Source organism: Sceloporus occidentalis, unplaced genomic scaffold (assembly GCF_023333645.1).
Source record: "Sceloporus occidentalis isolate IW3139 unplaced genomic scaffold, rSceOcc1.0.p SCAF_7, whole genome shotgun sequence".
NCBI classification, from domain to species: domain Eukaryota; kingdom Metazoa; phylum Chordata; class Lepidosauria; order Squamata; family Phrynosomatidae; genus Sceloporus; species Sceloporus occidentalis.
The window spans coordinates 81184867-81204818 of NW_028316987.1; positions in this window are offsets into that span (position 1 = coordinate 81184867).

Below are 19952 nucleotides of genomic sequence, written 5' to 3' on the forward strand. Positions count from 1 at the left end.
TCTAATAATGAGGATAGGACTCTTTCAAAGGAGGAAGACCAACAATAACAACATAACAATAGCAATAGTAACTATTGTTATTATTTCTTACCTGCCTCTGCCCATGGATGGAAGCGGGACAACAGCAATTAACAAACAAGCAAGCGACATCAGTTAAAACAAATCAATGAGAAAACAAGGATGTGATAATTATTACTATTACTATTACTATTACTATTTCTTACCCGCCTCTTCCCATGGATCGAGGCAGGGGACAACAATAATTAACAAGCAAGCAACTCAGTTAAGACACAACCGTGTGATGATGATGATGATGATGAGTGTTGGTCAAGGTGTCAGAGGCTCACTCCATACTCTTAAGAGGCAGGTAAGTTGCTTTAAAAGAAAAAATAAGCCCCTACTCCAAGGAGAGTCAAGCTAAGTTTCCATTTCTGTGCAAAGGGATCTTGCACAAGGTGATCAGATGTCCTCCTTTTCCAGGACCTGTCCTCCATTTCAGCCCTCTGTCCAGGAGGAACTCCAAAAAGTCCTCCCTTTTGAGGAGAACGAAGAAGCAGGAATTGTTATTTATGTGAATGTTTTTAGCCTTTTTTTTTAATTTGGTCATGTCCTCCATTTTTCTCAAATGTTCTACATTTTGTGGTGCTTTGCCCTCCTTTGCAGTGAGGATATCTGGTCGCCCTGCTTTAAAGGATGTGATTATTATTATTATTATTATTATTATTATTATTGGTCAAGGTGTCAACAACTCACTTAATACTCTTGGCAGGTAAGTTGCTTTCAAAAAAAGGCCCATTATTCTACTCTAAGGAGAGTCTAGCTAAAGTCTCCATTTCGGTGCAAAGGGATCTTGTAGCACCTTTGAGACTAACTGGAAGAGAGATCTATAGATCCATATTGTTCTTGCGCGCCTTCAAGTCGCTTCCAACTTATGCCAGCCCTATCACAGGGTTTTCTTGGCAAGATTACTTCAGAGGGGGTTTGCCATTGCCTTCCCCGAGGCTGAGAGAGTGTGACTTGACCAAGGTCACCCAGTGGGTTTCATAGTTATGCAGAGCATGTGGGTTGGCCCCATAAAGGTATCACTGTCTTGTAGATTTTGGATGATGCTATACTTTTCTATATGGCCAACACCGGCTATGAATGGATATGTTTCTGTCGGGGGGGGGGGTTGCCATAGCCATCCTCTGAGGCTGAGAGAGTGTGACTTGCCCAGGGTCACCCTGTCGGTTTCATAGCTCCAGAGTCATAGTCCAGCACTCAAACCACTATGCCACACTGGCTCTCCATACATCCATATGGCCAAGTACAATGACACCCAAAATCCACAGAACAGTGATAGCTTTATTGGCCAACCAAAATGCACTAAATTCACGTAGCAAGCTTTCGAAGCTCCCCTGGCTTCTTCTTCATCAAGCAAAGGGTTTTAAAAATCATGCAGGAGGAAGGGGGGGGGGAAGCCCCAGGGATACAGTGGAGCTTCGAAAACTTGCAACATAGATTTTTGTGCATTTTTGGCTGGCCAATAAAGGTATCGCTGTTTTGTTGATTTTGGATGTTATTGTACTTTGGAAGAGAGAAGTTGGTATGGTAGCATGAGCTTTCCTAGACTCAAGCCTAGGCAAAGGGATGTAGGTCCAAAACATACTGCAGAAATAATCCAGTTTGAGACCGCTTTAACTGGCCTGGCTCTGCGCTATGGAATCATGGGAATTGTAGTTTATTCTGACACCGGAGCTCTCTGACAGAGAAGGCTAAACAGTTCACAAAACTACACTTCCCTGGATTCCCTAGCATTAAGACAGGACAGTTAAAGCAGTCTCAAACTGGATTATTTCTGCCGTGTGTTTCAGGCCCTTGTCACACCTTTGAGACTAATTCACAGAGATGTATGGGGTTTTTTTTTCCTGCTTTTTAACTTTTGCTTGATTTTCAATCCATTTTAGAATGGTTTCGTGCGGTGATTTTAAATTGGTTTTAAAGCTTTTTGTAAACATTTTTAATTTACTCTGCTGGAAGCAGCCTCAGGTCCCATCCTGGGAGGAAGGCGGCATATAAATAAAGTGCACAAATAAATAATAAAAAAATTGGAGGAGAGGAGTTGGGAGCATGATGCTCCCAACTTTTCTCTTCCACTGAGTCTCAAAGGTGCAACAAGATCTCTTTGCATCCTGATTTTCCAGACTAACCATAGCTATGTCTTTGTATTCATTCCATTTCTAGTTCTTCATTTCTGGGCTCTTCCTTCCTTGCTTGCACTGCTGCTGGAATTCCCTTTATTCAAATAAAATAGAACTTCACATCTAGCAGCACTTTTTATGACTTGTTATTTGAGCCATCCTTTACTTGCCACTCCTGGGAAATGGGTCTAAATACCTAGGTTGGAGCCTGTACACATTGGTGGGTGCACTTTTAATTCATAAATCGTACCTTTGCAAAACAGTTCCCAGTATTAACTGGTGCACATACTGTGACCCCTTCCCCAGGCAACTAGATTGCCAGGCGAAATAAGGGACAGCATTGCTATTAATGTGATGGTTGTGCAGGAAAAGGAATTTAGCAAATGTTGCTGGTAACATATCCTTTACCTTCTGACATTCTCTTTTCTTAATTGTTGTGTGCCTTCAATTTGTCTGGCAACTCTGATAATGGATTTTCCTTGGCAATATTTGTTCAGAGTGGATTTGCCTTCTATACGGCTGAGAGAGTGTGACTTGTCCAAGGTCACCCAGTGGGTTTTGTGGCCAAGACAGGATTCGAACCCTGGCCTCCAGAGTCAATGGGACTGAACATACTCATAATTTTTCATCCCACTGGTTTCAATGGGTCTGCTCTAAGCATGAGTAAATCTGGAGCCTTCTTGTTATCATTTGTAGAAGCTGCAGTGAAATAAATGGGATTTGCTTAATGTGCTAATCAGGACGTGCAAAGATTTCCTGCAGTAAATCCCATTGACTAAGATGGAATTTTAAATGGGTGCCTCTCACCTAATGTTTAAACCAGCTCTACATTTCTCTTGCTGATCATCACTTGAACACACAAAGATGACGGTGCCCAGCAGGTGGTATTGCAACAACTGAGAATCTAATGGTTTGAGAAACAGGTTTGTTTAATTTAATTTAATTTAATTTATTTATGGGATTTATATCCCACCTTTCTCCCAAAATGGGATTAAAATGTCTTTTGGCAGAAATATCCATCCCCTCTGCCCTGACTTCTTTCAACTCCAATATCTTTACTTGCCCATGCTTCTTGTGTTATTTTCTTCCAATGTGGCAGGGACCACAGCATATTTCTATTATGGCTATTATGGTTTCTTTCTTTCCAGGGACCACCACTATGAGTAGCATTGGTAGGGGATTCTGGGAGTTGCATTCTAGAAAGGCCACTTTCCCAAGCTCTGGTCTGCTCAGGGTTTCATTCATTCATTCATTTTTTTTTCCCTTTATGGTAACAGACCAAATATAAAGATAAAATAGATAAAAATACACACAATTACAGATAAAATGCATCTAACATTCCTAAAATACTAAGTCCAAATGTCTAACTGTTTATATCTAATACCTCAAAAATACAAACTGAAGAAGATAAAATGTTAAAATTCCGTAGCTAAAATGTACACTTTAATAGAAATGTAAGATTTCTGTATTAAAATTTCCCCCCTAATATTTATCTATGTGTACTAATAGCCATCTTGGCATAATGGTTTGAGTGTTGGATTGTGACTTTGGAGACCAGGGTTTGATCCCCTCTCAGCCATGAAGCCCACTGGGTGACCTTGGGCAAGTCACACTCTCTCAGCCTCAGAGGAAGGCAAATGAACAAATATTGCCAAGAAACTCCCATGATAGGGTCACCATAAATCGGGAACAACAACAACAACAGTAATAGCACAGGCACAGAATCTGGTCAGGCCCCACCTGGAATACTGTGTCCAGTTCTGGGCACCACAATTCAAAAAGGACATTGAGAAACTGGAGCATGTCCAAAGGAGGGCGACTAAAATGGTGAAGGATCTGGAAACCATGCCCTATGAGGAATGACTTAGGGAGCTTGGGATGTTTAGCCTGGAGAAGAGAAAGTTAAGAGATGATATGATAGCCCAGTTTAAATACTTAATGGGATGTCATATTGATGAGGGAGCAAGCTTGTTTTCTGCTGCTCCAGAGACTAGGACCCGGAGCAATGGATGCAAGCTCCAGGAAAAGAGATTCCACCTCAACATTAGGAAGAACTTCCTGACAGTGAGGGCTGTTCAACAGTGGAACAAACTCCCTTGGAGTGTAGTGGAGTCTCCTTCCTTAGAGGTCTTTAAACAGAGGCTAGATGGCCATCTGTTGGGGATGCTTTGATTTAGATTTCCTGCATGGCAGGGGGTTGGACTGGATGGCTCTTGCGGTCTCTTCCAACTCTACGATTCTATGATTCTATGAATCTAATAATCTTGTCTATAACTTGAATATCAGGGTTGCAGTCAGAACTTTATGTTGTTGCTGTTGTTGTTGTGTGCCTTCAAGTCATTTCTGATTTATGGCTACCCTAAGATCATGGGGTTTTCTTGGCAAGTTCCTTCAGAGGAGGTTTGCCATGGCCATCCTCTGAGGCTGAGAGAGTGTGACTTGCCTAAGGCCACCCAGTGGGTTTACCTGGCTGAGCCGGGATTCAAACCTTGGTCTCCAGAGTCCTGCCCAACACTCAAACCACTGTACCACACTCTCCAGAACTTTATGCAGGGCAAAAATTTGCATCTTTTTCTTTTCCTCCTGTACTTTTGACCATTCCTATGCCCATTCTGGAGGTTTTTGAGCTACAGTTTCATAATTTTGAAAGTCAATTATTTCACCTGTAAACACATGAATAAAATAAGGGGACATTATTGTGTTAAATCAGGCTGCATTGTACTACTGTATTGCACTACTGAAATAGTCCAGGTTGCATTGCAGTACTGAAATAGTCCAGGTTGGCACCATTTAAGTACTATGGCTCAATGTTATGAAATCCTGAGAATGGTAGTTTTGGGAGACGTTTAGTCTTCCCTGTCACAGAGTTCTGGTTCCCCCCCAAACTATGCTTCCCAGAATTCCATAGCATTGAGCCACAGCTCAGCCACAGAAACCCACTGGGTGACCATGGGCAAGTCACACTCTCTCAGCCTCAGAAGGTAAAGGCAACCCTCCCAATTGATCTCCCTAAGAAAACCCTGTGATAGATTTGCCTTTTAGGCAGGTCATGATATGTCAGAAACAACCTGAAGGCACACACAACTTGGAAGAGTTGCTTTTTAGCTTTTTTGGACTTTAATTCCCAGATAACTGGAATTGCTGGAGTATATTGAGAATTTTAGCTTAACATTTTTTCCAAGCTCTCATATACACACAACCAGGGGTGGGGGTGAAAAATTTCTTTTAATACTACAACTCCCAGAATCCCCCACCTAGCATGGCCACTGCCCTATCTCTATGTGGAGTGGACTCGAGGACTCCGAAGAACAGGGTTCGAATCCTGGCTCAGCCAGGGATTTTCTAAGCATTCCTAGCTCCTCCAACTCGAGTCTTTGGTAGGCTTGGGCCGGAAATTGACCACAGAATTGTACTGGAGGACTTAGAAGTGCCTAGAGAGAACATATGTTTTTCAGATGTGAATAAGTGAACCTGCAGATACCAAATCTGTGGATATGTGGCTAATACTTTAACATAACTGATGTAATGTAGAGTGGTGAAAAGGCAAGCTGCCATTAGTTGTACATTTCAAAATTTAAACTGACAAGCGGGTTGCTTCTTTGGCCATCCAGGTGACTGCAATGGAAGCCGAAAAGAATGGAAAGACGATTTGGGTGGATTAAGGCGATCAAGCATGGGGGGCAGATGGCATCCTTTGGCAGAAAGTTATTAAGGGCTGGCCTCCCTTTCCTGCAGAATGGTAAGTAAGAAAGATCTTCCACGATGAACGCAGCCAGTTGGACAGAGTCATATTTTGGAATGGAAATCAGCTGGGAGAAAAGCCTTTACAGTTTTCTCAGCTGCATGGTAAGAAAATGTGGTTGTCTACGAAGATAAGCAAATTGGAACAGTGGGCCTTGAAAGAACAAAGCGTCAGAATAATTGCAGTTGTATCCAACAGTGTCCTTCGGCTGGTGGGAAGGACATTGCTAGCAGACCGATGATTTCCCCTCTACTATGTTTGCTGTTATGTGTCTGCAAGTTATTTCCGAGTTACAGTGCCTTTCCCTTCTTCTGCGATTGAGAGAGTGTGGCATGTCCAGACTCACCCAGTGGGTTTCCATGACTGAGTGTGGATTTGAACCCTGGTCTCAAAACTCATCATAGCCCATTCCTCAAACCACTACACCCTGCTGACTCTCCATCCCCACCATGCAGCCCTTCCCTATTGCCCTCTAAATCTGGAGGCTCTTTAAATACCTCAAGGGCTGTCCCAGAAAGGAAGGGACTGATCTAGGACCAAAGTTAATGGTTTGAAGTTACAGGAGGAGAGATTTCAATTGAAGTTTAGAAGGAACTTCATGACAGAAAGAGTAGTTTGCCAATGGAATCAATTGCCTAAAGAGATGGTGGGGTCGTCTTCTCTGGTTTTCTTCAAAAAGAGGCTGGACAGTTAACAGCTGGGGACATTTTAGCTGGAGGTCCTCCAGCTAGATGGCCCATGAAACCACTCCAAGATCTTTGATTCTATAACTCTGTCACTACAGTTCCTACAGGGGAATAATAGAATTATAGAGTTGGAAGAGACCACAAGAGCCATCCAGTCTAACCCACTGCCATGCAGGAACTCACAATCAAAGCACCCCCAACAGATGGCCATCCAGCCTCTGTTTAAAGACCTCCAAAGAAGGAGACATTGCCATTCTCTGAGGGAGCGTGTTCCACTGTTGAACAGCTCTTACTGTCAGGAAGTTCCTCCTAATGTTGAGCTGGAATCTCTTTTCCTGTAGTTTGAATCCTTTGCTCTGGCTTAGTCTCCGGAGCAGCAGAAAACAAGCATGCACCATCCTCAATATGACACCCCTTCAAATACTGAAACAAGGCTATCATATCACCTCTTCATCTTCTCTACTCAGGCTAAACATCCTCAGCGCCCCAAGTCATTCCTCATAGGGCCTGGTTTCCAGACCCTTCACCATTTTGATCGCCCTCCTCTGCACATGCTCCAGCTCGTCAACATCCTTCTTGAATTGTGGTGCCCAGGACTGGACACAGTATACCAGGTGAGGCACCAAAGCAGATTAGAGTGACACTATTACTTCCCTTAATCTAGGCACTATATTTCTATTAATACAACCTAGAATTGTTTTGGCCTTTTTAGCTGCTGCATCACACTGTTGAATCATGTTCAACCTGTGATCTACTAGGACTCCTATATCCCTTTCGCATGTAGTCTTGTTAAGTCAGGTGTCCCCAATTCTATATGCATTTCATTTTTTCTGCCTACATTTCTGCCTTACATTTCTTCCTGTTAAAATTCTCTTTGTTAGTTTTGGCCCAGCTTTCTAATCTATTAAGGCCATTTTGAATTTTGATCCTTTCCTCTGGGATATTAGCTACTCCTTCTAAATTGGTGTCATCTGCAGATTTGATAAGCATGTCCTCTATTCTTTCATCCACATTATTAGGGAAATATATGAACTGTTTGAATTACCATCTTCACCTGATGGAGAACCAGTGAGCTTTGAAAGCTATCTGGCTGGTGTAATAAAGTACCAGCAGTGTGCATTTTAGAGAGCCACTGTGGTGTTGTGATTTGAACTAGGACTGGACCAGACAAGGACTCTGGAGACCAAACTAAACTAGGACTTTGGAGACCAGGATTCAAATCCCAGCTCAGCCATTTAAACCCACTGGATGAGCTTGGGGAAGTCACACTCTCTCAGCCACAGAGGATGGTGATGACAAACCCCATCTGAAGAAACTTGCCAGGAAAACCTCATGATATGGTCACCTTAGGGTCACCATAAGTCAGAAATTACTCGAATATACACAAAAACAATGTGCGTTTTTGAGTTACAAAGTTGGTTAAGTATTCAACATAGATTTGCCTATGCAAATTTGTTGTTATTTTAGACCAGCAAGTTATTTCTGATTTATGGCGACTCCCTTTTTCTTTCTCATTATTGGAATTTTATGTACAGCACTAATCTCTTTGGCTGCCTTCTTCCTTGCTTGCCCATTATATAATAAGTGATAATGTTGACCTGGCTACTGGGTAGAATCTCACTGCAGAGCAGACTTGCTCTGCCCAGTGTGTTAAATGATAAGACCTGAGCTGAAGAATAGGCCAACCTCTGGCCTGTAATTGCTCCCTGGGGCTATCAGCAGTGGAATCCCAACTGGAGGGCATCTTAAGGAGAGAGAAAAGCTGAATGTACTTGCAGCCTGGGGAACAAAAGACAGATGGGTAGCTTATGCAAAAAACAGATGATTCTTGCAAATGGGAAGTTAACAGGGCTAACAAGCATTTTAAGCAGAGGAAATGTCCTATTAACAAGAGCCAGAGGAAGAGATATACTTTTACACCAGACTGGATGGATTAGATGTAAGAAATGTCAATATCTAGGAGATGTTCTTATTTCAGAGGGTATTCTTTTCTTTTCTTTTTTTATTTTAAAGATAAGAGCTTGGAGAGTGATCAAAGTTCAAACATAGATTTAATAAATCTAATTCTTAATTTCATGCTTTTGTCAGTTAACAGTTGACCGGAGAGAATATCTTGAGGGAGGCAATGTAGAAGCATCCAGATGTCCGAATTACAGCTCCCCCTTAAAATTGATCATGGTGGCTGGGGTTCATGGAAATTGTAGCCCAGAGAGCATTGAGTTGCCTATTTATGGTACAGGTTAGAATAAAATGTGAATTCTAATACTTCATTTACAGATGACAAAGGGGGATAGGCCCCTTGGAGAGCTAGTGTGGCATAGCGTTTTGAGCATTGGACTATGACTCCAGAGACCAGGGTTCAAATCTCTGCTCTGCCACAGAAACCTACTGGGGACCTTGAGTTAGTCACACTGTCCCAGCCTCAGTAGAAGTCAACAGCAAACCCCTTCTGAACAAATCATGCCTAGAAAACCCCTGTGATAGGTTTACAGTAGGGCTGCCATAAACTGAAAATAACTTGAAGGCACACAGAGTCGCCATGAGTTGGGACCTACGTGAGGACAACAAACTTTTTTGACAGATGTCATGAGTTGTGTATTGATCTGTTGTTCTCTACCTTGATCCTTAGGGACAGGTGGGCAAGAAATGATGATGATGATGATGATGATGATGATGATGATGATGATATCCTGCAATCATCATCATCATCATCTTCTAAAAAATATAAAATATCCTGAAATCATGCGTGGCTCAATGTAGCATAGTGCAGCGCGCCCTTACTTTACGCAAGGGATCTGTTCTGGACTCCCCTGCGTAAAGAAAATTCCGCCTATGCTCAAGCCCCATTTAAATGAATGGGGCTCGTGCATGTGGCAGCGCGGCAGTGCACACACGCCAGAGGTGTGCCCCATTGTTCCCTATGGGATGTGCCGCCTCTTCTCCCCATGTGGCTTTCAGCATATGCTGAAAGCCACATAAAGCACACCCGCGTATGACATGGGCGCACTGTACATATAACAGGAGAACACTACACTGAGCCTTTTACAGAATATTATTTTGCAGGATATTATTATTATCATTATTATTTCTTACTCACTTCTCCCCATGAATTGAGCGAGGAACAACAACAGATCACCACACAACACATAATATCTGTCAGTCATGGTGAAAGGTCTGGAAACCATGCCCTATGAAAAACAACTTAGGAAGCTGGGGATGTTTAGCCTGGAGAAGAGAAGGTTAAGAGGTGATATGATAGCCTTGTTTAAATATTTGAAGGGGTGTCATATTGAGGAGGGAGCAAGCTTGTTTTCTGCTGCTCTAGAGAACAGGACCCGGAACAATGGATGCAAGCTCCAGGAACAGAGATTCCACCTTAACATTAGGAGGAACAGTAAGGGCTGTTCAACAGTGGAACACTCTTCCTAGGAGAGTGGTGGAATCTCCCTCCTTAGAGGTCTTTAAACAGAGGCTGGATGGCCATCTGTCAGGGAATGCTTTGATTGTGATTTCCTGCATGACAAAGGATTGGACTGGATGGCCCTTGTGGTCTCTTCCAACTCTATGATTCTATGATTCTCCCCCTGAAATCTCAGGCTCGCAGCTTGGTTTTTTACCCCTGAACTCAACTCTGAGCCTGGATGCCCAGGTCTCAGCAGTGACCAGGAGTGCATTACACAGTTTAAACTATTGTGTCAGCTGCTCCCATTCCTTGGGATATCAGATCTGGTTGCAGTAGTACATGCTTTGATTATATCCTGTTTGGTCTACTGTAATGCACTCTACAGGGGCCCACCTTTGAAAACTGTTCAGAAACTTCAGCAGGTCCAGAAGGCTGTGGCCAAGATGCTGACTGTGGGCAGTTATAGGGAGCAAATAACCTTCTTGCTGAAGCAGCTTAACTGACTATAGGTTTGTTTCCAGCCATAACTCAAAGTACTGGTTATGACCTATAAAGCCCTATATGGCTTAGGTCCAGACTATTTGAAAAATCGTATTTTTGTTTTATTGTATCTCCCCATACGATCCTGACAGCGCCTTCTCAGTAGCTGCTCCCACCCTTTGGAAATCCCTTCCATGTATTAATGCATTAGCTTGTTTCATTTAAAAAAAAAACAACACCCAATTTTTAATTCATTTCATAGAATCATAGAATTGGAAGTGACCACAAGGGCCATCCAGTCCAACCCCTGCCATGCAGGAACTCTCAATCAAAGCATCCCTGACAGATGGCCATCCAGCCTCTGTTTAAAGACCTCCAAGGAAGGAGACTCCACTACACTCCAAAGTGTGTTCCACTGTCAAACAGCCCTTACTGTCAGGAAGGTCCTCCTAATGTTGAGGTGGAATCTCATTTACCTTGTTTTGATTCTTGTGTGAGCCACCTTGAATCTCATTCAAGGAGAAAGGCTGGAATAAAATAATAAAATAAAATAAACCTTGATGGTCCACTGCTAATTAGAACATCAATACTTGGCTTGTTGGACTAAAAGTTTGACTCATTTATAAGGCAGAGTTCCTATGACTAGGTAATAATGGCCTGTTACAGACTGCCAAAATAAAGCTGCTTCGGGTCTCTTTGGAGGTATGCTATTTAAATGATGCATGCATCCTAAGAATCCGGAAGCTGCAGTAAAGCAGTGCTTAGGAATGGAGTGTGGCTTTGGTGTGACCTCCGGACTCTTAGGACCCATGCATCATTTAAATAGTATACCTCCAAAGAGACCCGAAGCAGCTTTATTTTGGCAGTCTGTAACAGGCCAATATAAATCATTTCTTTAAAGCTTGTCCATCTTCCTGCCCCTCCCCAAATGGTTCTCAATGTAATAAAAAGTTACTTCTGCTATATATTAGTGATTATTACTATGTTTATGCTATTGTTTTTGACAAAATGCCATCAGTTTTAAAACAGACCAACAATTACAAAAACAAACAAACAAAAATCAATATGATCATTAAAACAGTAGCACTGGAAGCCTTTGGGCTGATCCAGAAGGACTCTTCTAATGTTCTTAAGCTTGTGGCTCTTTAGAGGGGACTTCTCCACTTTTTGAAGAGCTATGGTTCCCCCTTGTATTACTATCCTGTTACATGTGCTTTTTAGCAGTAATTGAGAAGAGATTGTCAGCTTCTCCCATAGAAAAAACTGCCTGCCACAATTAGGTACTTCCTAAGGGTACTTTCCCCTCCTCTGAGGCTTCCCATAGAAATAGTCAATGGCCCTGTGGAAATCTCTGGTTATGGTTCTTATCTATCCTATCCCCAGAAACAGAAAATTTAAAATCAATTCAATTATCAATTCAGTTGGACCTTTTCTATCATAAGGGGACATGTTAACAAAAATATGTCTTTTTAGTTAAGTTAACCAATGTTCTATATCAGACACTGCATTGGGGTTCCTCAGCTGCCCCAGGAATTTTGAAGCTCTTAACTCTGGGACTTTTTGAAACCAGTAAAATAAAGAGCCAGCATGGTGTAGTGGCTTGACCATTGGACTATGACTCTGGAGATCAGGGTTCGAATCTCTGCACGGCCATGGAAGCCCATTAGGTGACCTTAGGCATGGGATGAACCCTATTCCAATAAGGAACCCTGGTTGAGAAACCTGGGCTGAAAGGCTACGAAAGGGCTAGCACAGGCATACACAATATATGCCATTAGGAGGCTGAATGCATGATGGCAGGTAGTCAAATGTATGAGCTGATACTGTGTTTAAGAAGATATGGGTATTGTGTCTGTGGTGGCCCATTTGCATGTGAAATACACAATATGGTGTCGTAATCATCCAGGGAATATGTAGATATTAATCAATGCCAAGAGATTGCCTAGGAATGCAGTTCTGGGATGCAATCCACGGAGGTATGAGTAAACATGATATTAATGTTCAATCATGGGCCCATTTGGGGTGGAGGGATAGTACAAGAAGGTCACAGGTACTTGGATAATTGAAGAGATCCAAAACCGTGACTTTTATCCTTATAAGCACATCTATATCTCATAGTTACTAAGGAAGAGTTTACAAATATACCAGTTGCAATAGGAACCAGGACTGAGCAGAGGACATGGCCAAGAGGTAAAATGATTGCCTATTTGCATCACATACTCAGTTTATGGATTGCATCACTGCCAATCCACTTTTGTTAACTTTGCGTTGGTGCGGTTATCAGCGTGGACCAGCTGGAAGCTGGAATGCAAGTGAAGCAACTGCATGTTGACGAAACATAAGGAACACCCTCATCCTATACTAATTTGGTTGTTTGAAATTACTCATTGACCCTGGCCCACACATGTGCTGAGACATTAATTCTATTGGTAGCTATGGGACTCACTTCCAACTGTGTGTAGTTAAGACTACAGCTGTAAACATGCTCTGTTTCTGAGATGCACTGTGACATTTTTCCCCTCATCTTTTCCCCAGTCAGCCCTAAATTCTCCTTTGTCAGTTTTATCTCACTGTTATATTCTGCTTTGGTGTATTTTCTGCTTTTATCAGACTCCATGCTCCTGGGGTTGCACCTGTATTGCAACAATAATACAGTTTGACACGACTTTAACTGCCATGGCTCAGTGCTATGGAATTCTGGGAATTGTAGTTTTGTGAGACATTTAGCCCTCGCTGTCAGAGAGTTCTGGTGCAGTTCCCAGAATTCCTTAGGATGTAGCCCTGACAGTTAAAGTGGTGCCAACCTGGATTATTTCTGCAGTGTGGATGCAGCCTTAAAGAACTTTGGTTCATGGGAGCGTCCCAAATGAATAAATGAGAGTACTGGCTTTTTCCAAAACAACGTTGAGACTAGTCACATATCTGTCCTGATTTGGCAGGGTCAGTTGCTGATTCTGTTGTCCCACTTTTTCAGCAGCTTTAAAAATGTCCCAGTTTCTCTCTGCTCCTCCCACTTTCCCTCTTTGTCCTCACCTTGCATCATTTGCTGCAAACTGAGGTCAAAGAGCAGAGTTCAGCCAGAGGAGAGGGTAGTATCGTCTTTCCCAGTAGTTTCAAGCAAAAGCAAACTTATGCTGCCTCTCCTAGTCTGTCTTTTTCTTACTCATTAATAACTTTTCGCATCTTGACCGCATTCTGATGTTGCTTGGCTGCATATGTCCTGGTTTTCATTTGTGTTCTAGTTTGCTTCTGGGCTCTATGAAAAGTGCTGAATCAAGGATTCTAAAGCAGAGTGTAGGCAACTATGGTTGGCACAGGCATGAAAACTAGACATGTGTTGCCAGGCAACATTAGTGTGTGATCAAGATGCCAACAGTTATTAATGAGGAAGAACAGACAAACTAAGGGAGAGTGCAGCACTGTGCTTTTGTGTGAGCCTACTTTTGCCTGAGCCTCTTATCCTCTCCTCACGGTTGAACTACTTATGTACAAACTACTTTTGCACTTCAATTCAGTTTGCAGCAACTGGAGTATGCTAAGGACAAAGGGGGAAGGAGAGAGGTAGGGAGAGAGAAACTGGGACATTGTATAAGCAGCTGAAAACATGGGATGGCAGAGGATTAACTGGCACTGTTACCAATTTGGGACAGTTGAAGGGTATGCCTTACCAATTTGGGACAGTTGAAGGGTATGCCTTAGTGATGGTGTCCTTAAGGACACTTTGAAATTTTTTTGTCATTGACTGTGAAGCTAAATCAGTGCAAATACCAATCTTTGTCAGGTGGAAACTATTTGATCAGAAAGCTTGCTACACTTTTAGGAAGACATCAGGGAATCAAAACTTCTTTTTAAAAACCGGACAATGCTTTCAGTGTAGCGATAGGAGAACTTTCAGCACCATCTTCCAAAAGGCCCAGACAGAATGACCAATAGTAAGGGATTATGGAAATGGTCATTTAAAATATCTAGAAGGCTAAAGCTTTCCTAGCCCTGGTTTAATGACTCTTGAATAAAATAGGAATAGCTGCTGTGTTCAGTTATGCAACAGTTTTTAAAGGGCAGGTAGTCCTTCTTATGTTGTTGGGTTAAAGTGTTCATCATCACAAAACACAGACCTTGTTGTCTAGGGAAGACTCCCATCACAGTTTTAAATCTGGGGCATTTTTACAAGGTAAGAGGTTAAGTAGGTTTTGTTTGGAAAAGTCATATTTCTTTCCCAGGCTAAAGGTTAGTGGCTCCTTCATAATACCAGAAATTCCTACAGTTGCCCTTTGAGAACTGAAAAAATTATGGAGCTGGAGAGTTACAGAAATAGAGAAATGGAGAATTGCAAAAGTGTGTAACTGTATAACCTTGTGTGTGTGTGTGTGTGGGGGGGGGGGTTCAGCTTAACAAAACAGTAACTTGTTTCATTTCATTGCAACTTTCTAGCTTTCCATTGTAGGGAGGGAGAGGCAAAATGCTGAAAGGTGTAGATGCCTTCTGTGGAATGGTTACATTCAGAGACAATTCTGCTCAGTTATTTCTTCTTTGTATATTGTTCCAAGTCAGTATGTCTGCAGAGCAAACCACCCACTGTGTAGGAATATAGTCAGCTACTTGGGAAGGTTAAAAGTTTAATTACAAGAGTTTATATGTTCTAGAGAAAGGAGGCAATCCTCTCACTCTCTCCTCCCACCCCTGGCTGTCTTTAACTAATGGAAATATAATTTTTAGGCTGTTTACACTGACGTGTCTGCGATAAGAGAGCTTCTACCACCTCCCTTTTGAAGTCAAGCTACTACGGAGGAGAAAGAGAAAGGATGGATATTTCAATTGAACTGGTACATTCCACACCCTTATCACACTGGCTTAATTCCTGCCCCAGTACATGATAAATGAGACATGTGTTTCTGTTGTGGGATTGAAAAGGTTTTCTTTATTGTTCATGCATATCAGCATTTTTATCAAATTAATGTAGCACCATTAAGGCATCATGTGAGCAGAAAACATGAGGTTCCTGCCCCAAAGATATCACAATTATGTAAAGTTGACACTGAAGGTGGGAAAAAATCCAAACAAGATGAAAGGAGACCTAGGTATAACTTTAGTTTAGTCTCACCGTAGCGTCAGGAGTATCAAAGATCCCAATATTTCAGTGCCAACATCTAAGATCTAAGATGAGCCTTTGCGATGTCACAGTGACGTTACAAGAGGCTGCCCTGTGATTAGGCATGTACACGAAGCATCAAATGTAGTTGCAAAGAGTTATTAAAATAAGAAACCGGTTTTAAAAGTACAGTTGAAAAGTATCTAGGAGTCTTAGTAGACCACAAGCTAAATCTGAATCAATGGTGTGATGTGGTTGCTTAAAAAAGCCAATGCAATTCTAGGATGCCCAAGAGTAATTTAGTGTACGGATCAAAGGAAGTAGTAGCACCACTTTATTATGCTTTGGTCAAATCTCATCTGGAACATTATATTCCGGGCACCATGTTTCAAGGAGGATATTGACAAGCTGGAACATTTCCAAAGAAGGGTGGCCAAGATGATCAAAGGTCTAGAAACCAAGCCCTATGAAGAATGGCTTAAGGAACTGGCTAAAGGGATTTGGCTTTAATTTAGGGAAGGGAAGATTGAGAAGTGACATGACAGCCATCTTTAAATGTCTGAAGAGCTATAATGTAAAAGATAGAGACAGCTGGTTTTCTACTGCTCCAGAAATTAGAACACAAACCAATGGATTCAAATTATAAGAGAAGAGGTTCCACCTAAACATTGGAAAGAATGTCTTGACTTAAGAGGTGTTGGACAGTGGAAGAGACTGCCTTGGAAGGTGGTGGATTCTCTTTATTTGGAAGAAACAGCACCAGCCATAAGGGGTAACATGGGAGAAAGGGTGGAGTTCTTTAAATGATCTGGTTGTAGAGACGGAATTAAATGCATAAATTATATTCTTAGAATTCAAAGATATAGTCGTGTTAGTCTGTAGAATCAGTATGTAGAGAGATCTTGTATTCCCTTTGAGACTAACTGAAAGAAAGAAGTTGGCAGCATGAGGTTTCATAAACTTCAGTCTACTTCTTTAGATGCTTTTTAGAGCCAGGTTCAAATCTTCCATTACAATCTTGACTGGGTTATTTTAGGCCACTTACTCACTCTCACCCTATCCTACCTTACAAGGTTGTTGTGAGCCAGCCTGAACTCCTTGGATGAAGGATGGAATTAAAAAGGAATATAAATAATGAACAAACTTCCTTATTGCAGCTGGGGCTCAGGCTGAAAATTAATAATTTGGCTAAGAAAGTTGTGGGGACTCTTCTTTTTTCTCCATTGGGTTGCATTTCTTTAGGTATAATCTATTGGAGATCTCATGCCAATAGTGGGTGGGTTGCAGCCAGAAGAACCAAAAGTAAGTGGGACCACGCCTTCTTTCTAGCCCCTTTCACACTACACAATTATAGCACTGCAATTCCACTTTAAATGCCATGATTGCATCCCATGGAAACTTAGAATTTGCAGTTTAGGGAGGAATATTTAGAATCCTCAGTCAGAAGTTCTTGTACCTCACCAAAACTAGAAAACCTGGTTCAGTAGGATGCTGCCATGACAGTTAAAGTCGAATCATAGTGCTAAAACCGTGCAATGTGAAGGTGCACTCTTTCTTCTGCCAGCCCCGTTTTCTATTCCCTACCTCTCCCCTCTCTCGCCCTATCTGGTAGGCTCTTGGTCAGGGTTCTCCCAAGACCTTTAGCTTTCTAAGGTAGATTACAAGAAATTGACTGCTGTTCTACTCCGTATACAGAAGCTGAGTGCACTCCTAGCTGAATCTTATTCCAGTACTGATGGAGCATCTTCCACCACACCTGGAGGCAGCAGCGCAGTTTAGGATATCTGGTACCTACAGCAATGTCCTCCAGAGAAGAAGGAGTTGCTATGACCAAGGAGCAGCAGCTGTTGCCATCCCCTCAAATTTGCAATCTCAGGCTGTCCTCTTATTCTACATCAATGATTCCAAAACCTTTGTCCTCCAGTTATTTTGGACTTCAGTTCCCAGAATTTCTGACTGTTGGCCAAGGTGGCTGGAGCTTTTGGGAATTGAAGTCCAAAATTCTGGAGGACCAAAGTTTGGGAATCACTGCTCTATATAGTGGTAGAGCCAGTCCTGCTCCTGGGAAGGGAGTGGCTGACATCCGTATCAGTGACACATGTAGCAAGTATAAGTCCAACTAATATATGTTTATGTCCTTTATTTTTTAACATTGTGGAGGCTGGAATTCTCTATCTCCCCTGAAAACCTATGTTGTCATGCTGCCCCTTCTGCCCAACATAATTGGTAAAGACTGGTATGGGATGGTCGAGAAGCATCTGGTTTTGTGGCTGTAGTCAGATGCACCACAATGAAGCCATCCTGTAGTGGTCCTCGAAGATAACATTGTTGACTACAGTGACATAGCCAGATGCTTCTCAGCTATTCCTTGGTCTTTGCTGGCCAATAAATGGCCATGGAAGTAGGGGGTCCTGCAGGAGGAAAGTGCATGCTCTGGGAAGGGGCATTTATCATAGTTCTACCATGGTGGAACATTACAACACATCTCCAGCTGCAAGACTGTGCCCAATCTTGACAGATCACATTCAGAAGACTTCATTGGACTTCTTTCATTCTAACCATTTTGCCTCCCTGCCTTCCCTCTAATGTTTCTCTTCCTTCTGAGCTTTCCATTATTGATGTTGGTTGCTCACCCGTGATCACTGAAGATCACTTAATGAGTTTATGGCTAACATGAGATGTGTGAACCAGCACCTTTCCTGCCTCTCTGCTCACCCTGTTAGCCATTGTACTACCTACGCAACACCTGTGAGTTAAGCCACTAATGATGATCATAGACTTACTGAAAGGGGACCGTGCTATTTCCCAATGTTTTGACAGGGGAAGACAAAGGAAGATTTTGCAAGGTGACATTGATTTAGTAACAGTGCAATAGGTTTGATTATATAAACTGTCTGGAATGCAAATGAGCATCAGGTCTTACATCTGTTGATAATGTCTGGGCGTACATGTTCTTGGCAGCTACCCTGGCAGACTTGTGTGAATCCAGACAGAACATATGCAACAGGGTCTCTGTCCTGGATACACCTTTCCAGAGCCTAAGAAAGTTACTTTTTGGAGTTACATCTTCCAGAATCATCTAGCCCCTCTGGCAATGCTTGCTGGGGAATTCTGGTAGCTGTCTGAAAAGTAAGTTTCCCAAGTTTGTCTTTTGTCTTTTAATAAGAAACAAAGAAGGCTGCCACTTATTTATTTCTTGAGAGCAACAAACAAACAAACAAAAACAAAGTGCTGTACATAAAACCTAAAGAAGACCGTTTGAAAGCAAGAACAAGTAGGCCAGATCATATGATAATTTGAACTTATTTTGTTATTTATATTCTTGATATATGAATTATATCAATTAAGGTGTCACAAGAGTGATGGTCCTGTCTTGTGTGCTTACCAGTCTAATGTCTTGGGCTTGTGGGACATACAGCAGAGCTTCTACTGAAGATTTCAAATGCTGGAGACACTCATGCAAGAAAAGGCATTCCTTTTGACATCTGGGGCATAAAATAGGGATTAAACAAGATGCCAGGTAAATATATATGAGAAGGAATACTAAAGTTGGGGTGCCACAGCAAAAGAGCCCATGCCGTTAGTAGTTATCCACTGAACAGCCAAAGATGGTGCTGATACTTATTCTATCTGAAATATAGTTGAAATGGTGCCCCTGCCTTGTGCTGCGTGTTAGAGAGAATACTTTTTAAAGTCTTATTGCAAAATTCATGCATCACTTCTACCGTCACCCATCCCCATTCCTTATGGTAACAGCTGAAACAGGTCAGCGTTCCCTTGGACATTTCAAGGATGGAAACCTGGACACATGTGGCTAAGCCACTTCTGAGTGTGGTCAAAATGGCAAAAGTTATTTATTATGAGGATAAACTCCCCCTGCGTAGTTTATTGAGTGCAAATTTCTTTACAGTTTACATCAGTTGAAGTAAGCTGAGGACAAAAAGGGAAAGTGATAGGAGAGAGAAGGTAGGGCTTTTAAAAAGCAGCTGGAAAAGTGGGAGAGCAGAAGATTAATGGGGACTGACTCTGCCAAATCAGTTGGAGGGTATGAGCTCTGTCCTCCAAGAGAGAGGAATGGCTGTGTGGATAAAGAAGAGTATCTGGGAAGGAAGCAATGGAGGAGTCCATTCTGACTGGAGCTTGAAAGTTAACAAGGCCCAGAATTCTCTAGCCAGCATGCTGTAGTCTTCAAAAGTGAATTTTCCAAACTCTGCTGAAGATCCTTAGCATCTGCACCTTGGGGCAATTGTCTCAACTCAGCTAATGATGGGACTGGTCCTGAAAAGTGGGGTGGGATTGGTCTGACTGTCCTTGTGGTAGGCACATCTGATAGGTTGGCTTAAGCATCTCCTGTGGCACTCTTGAGGATCAC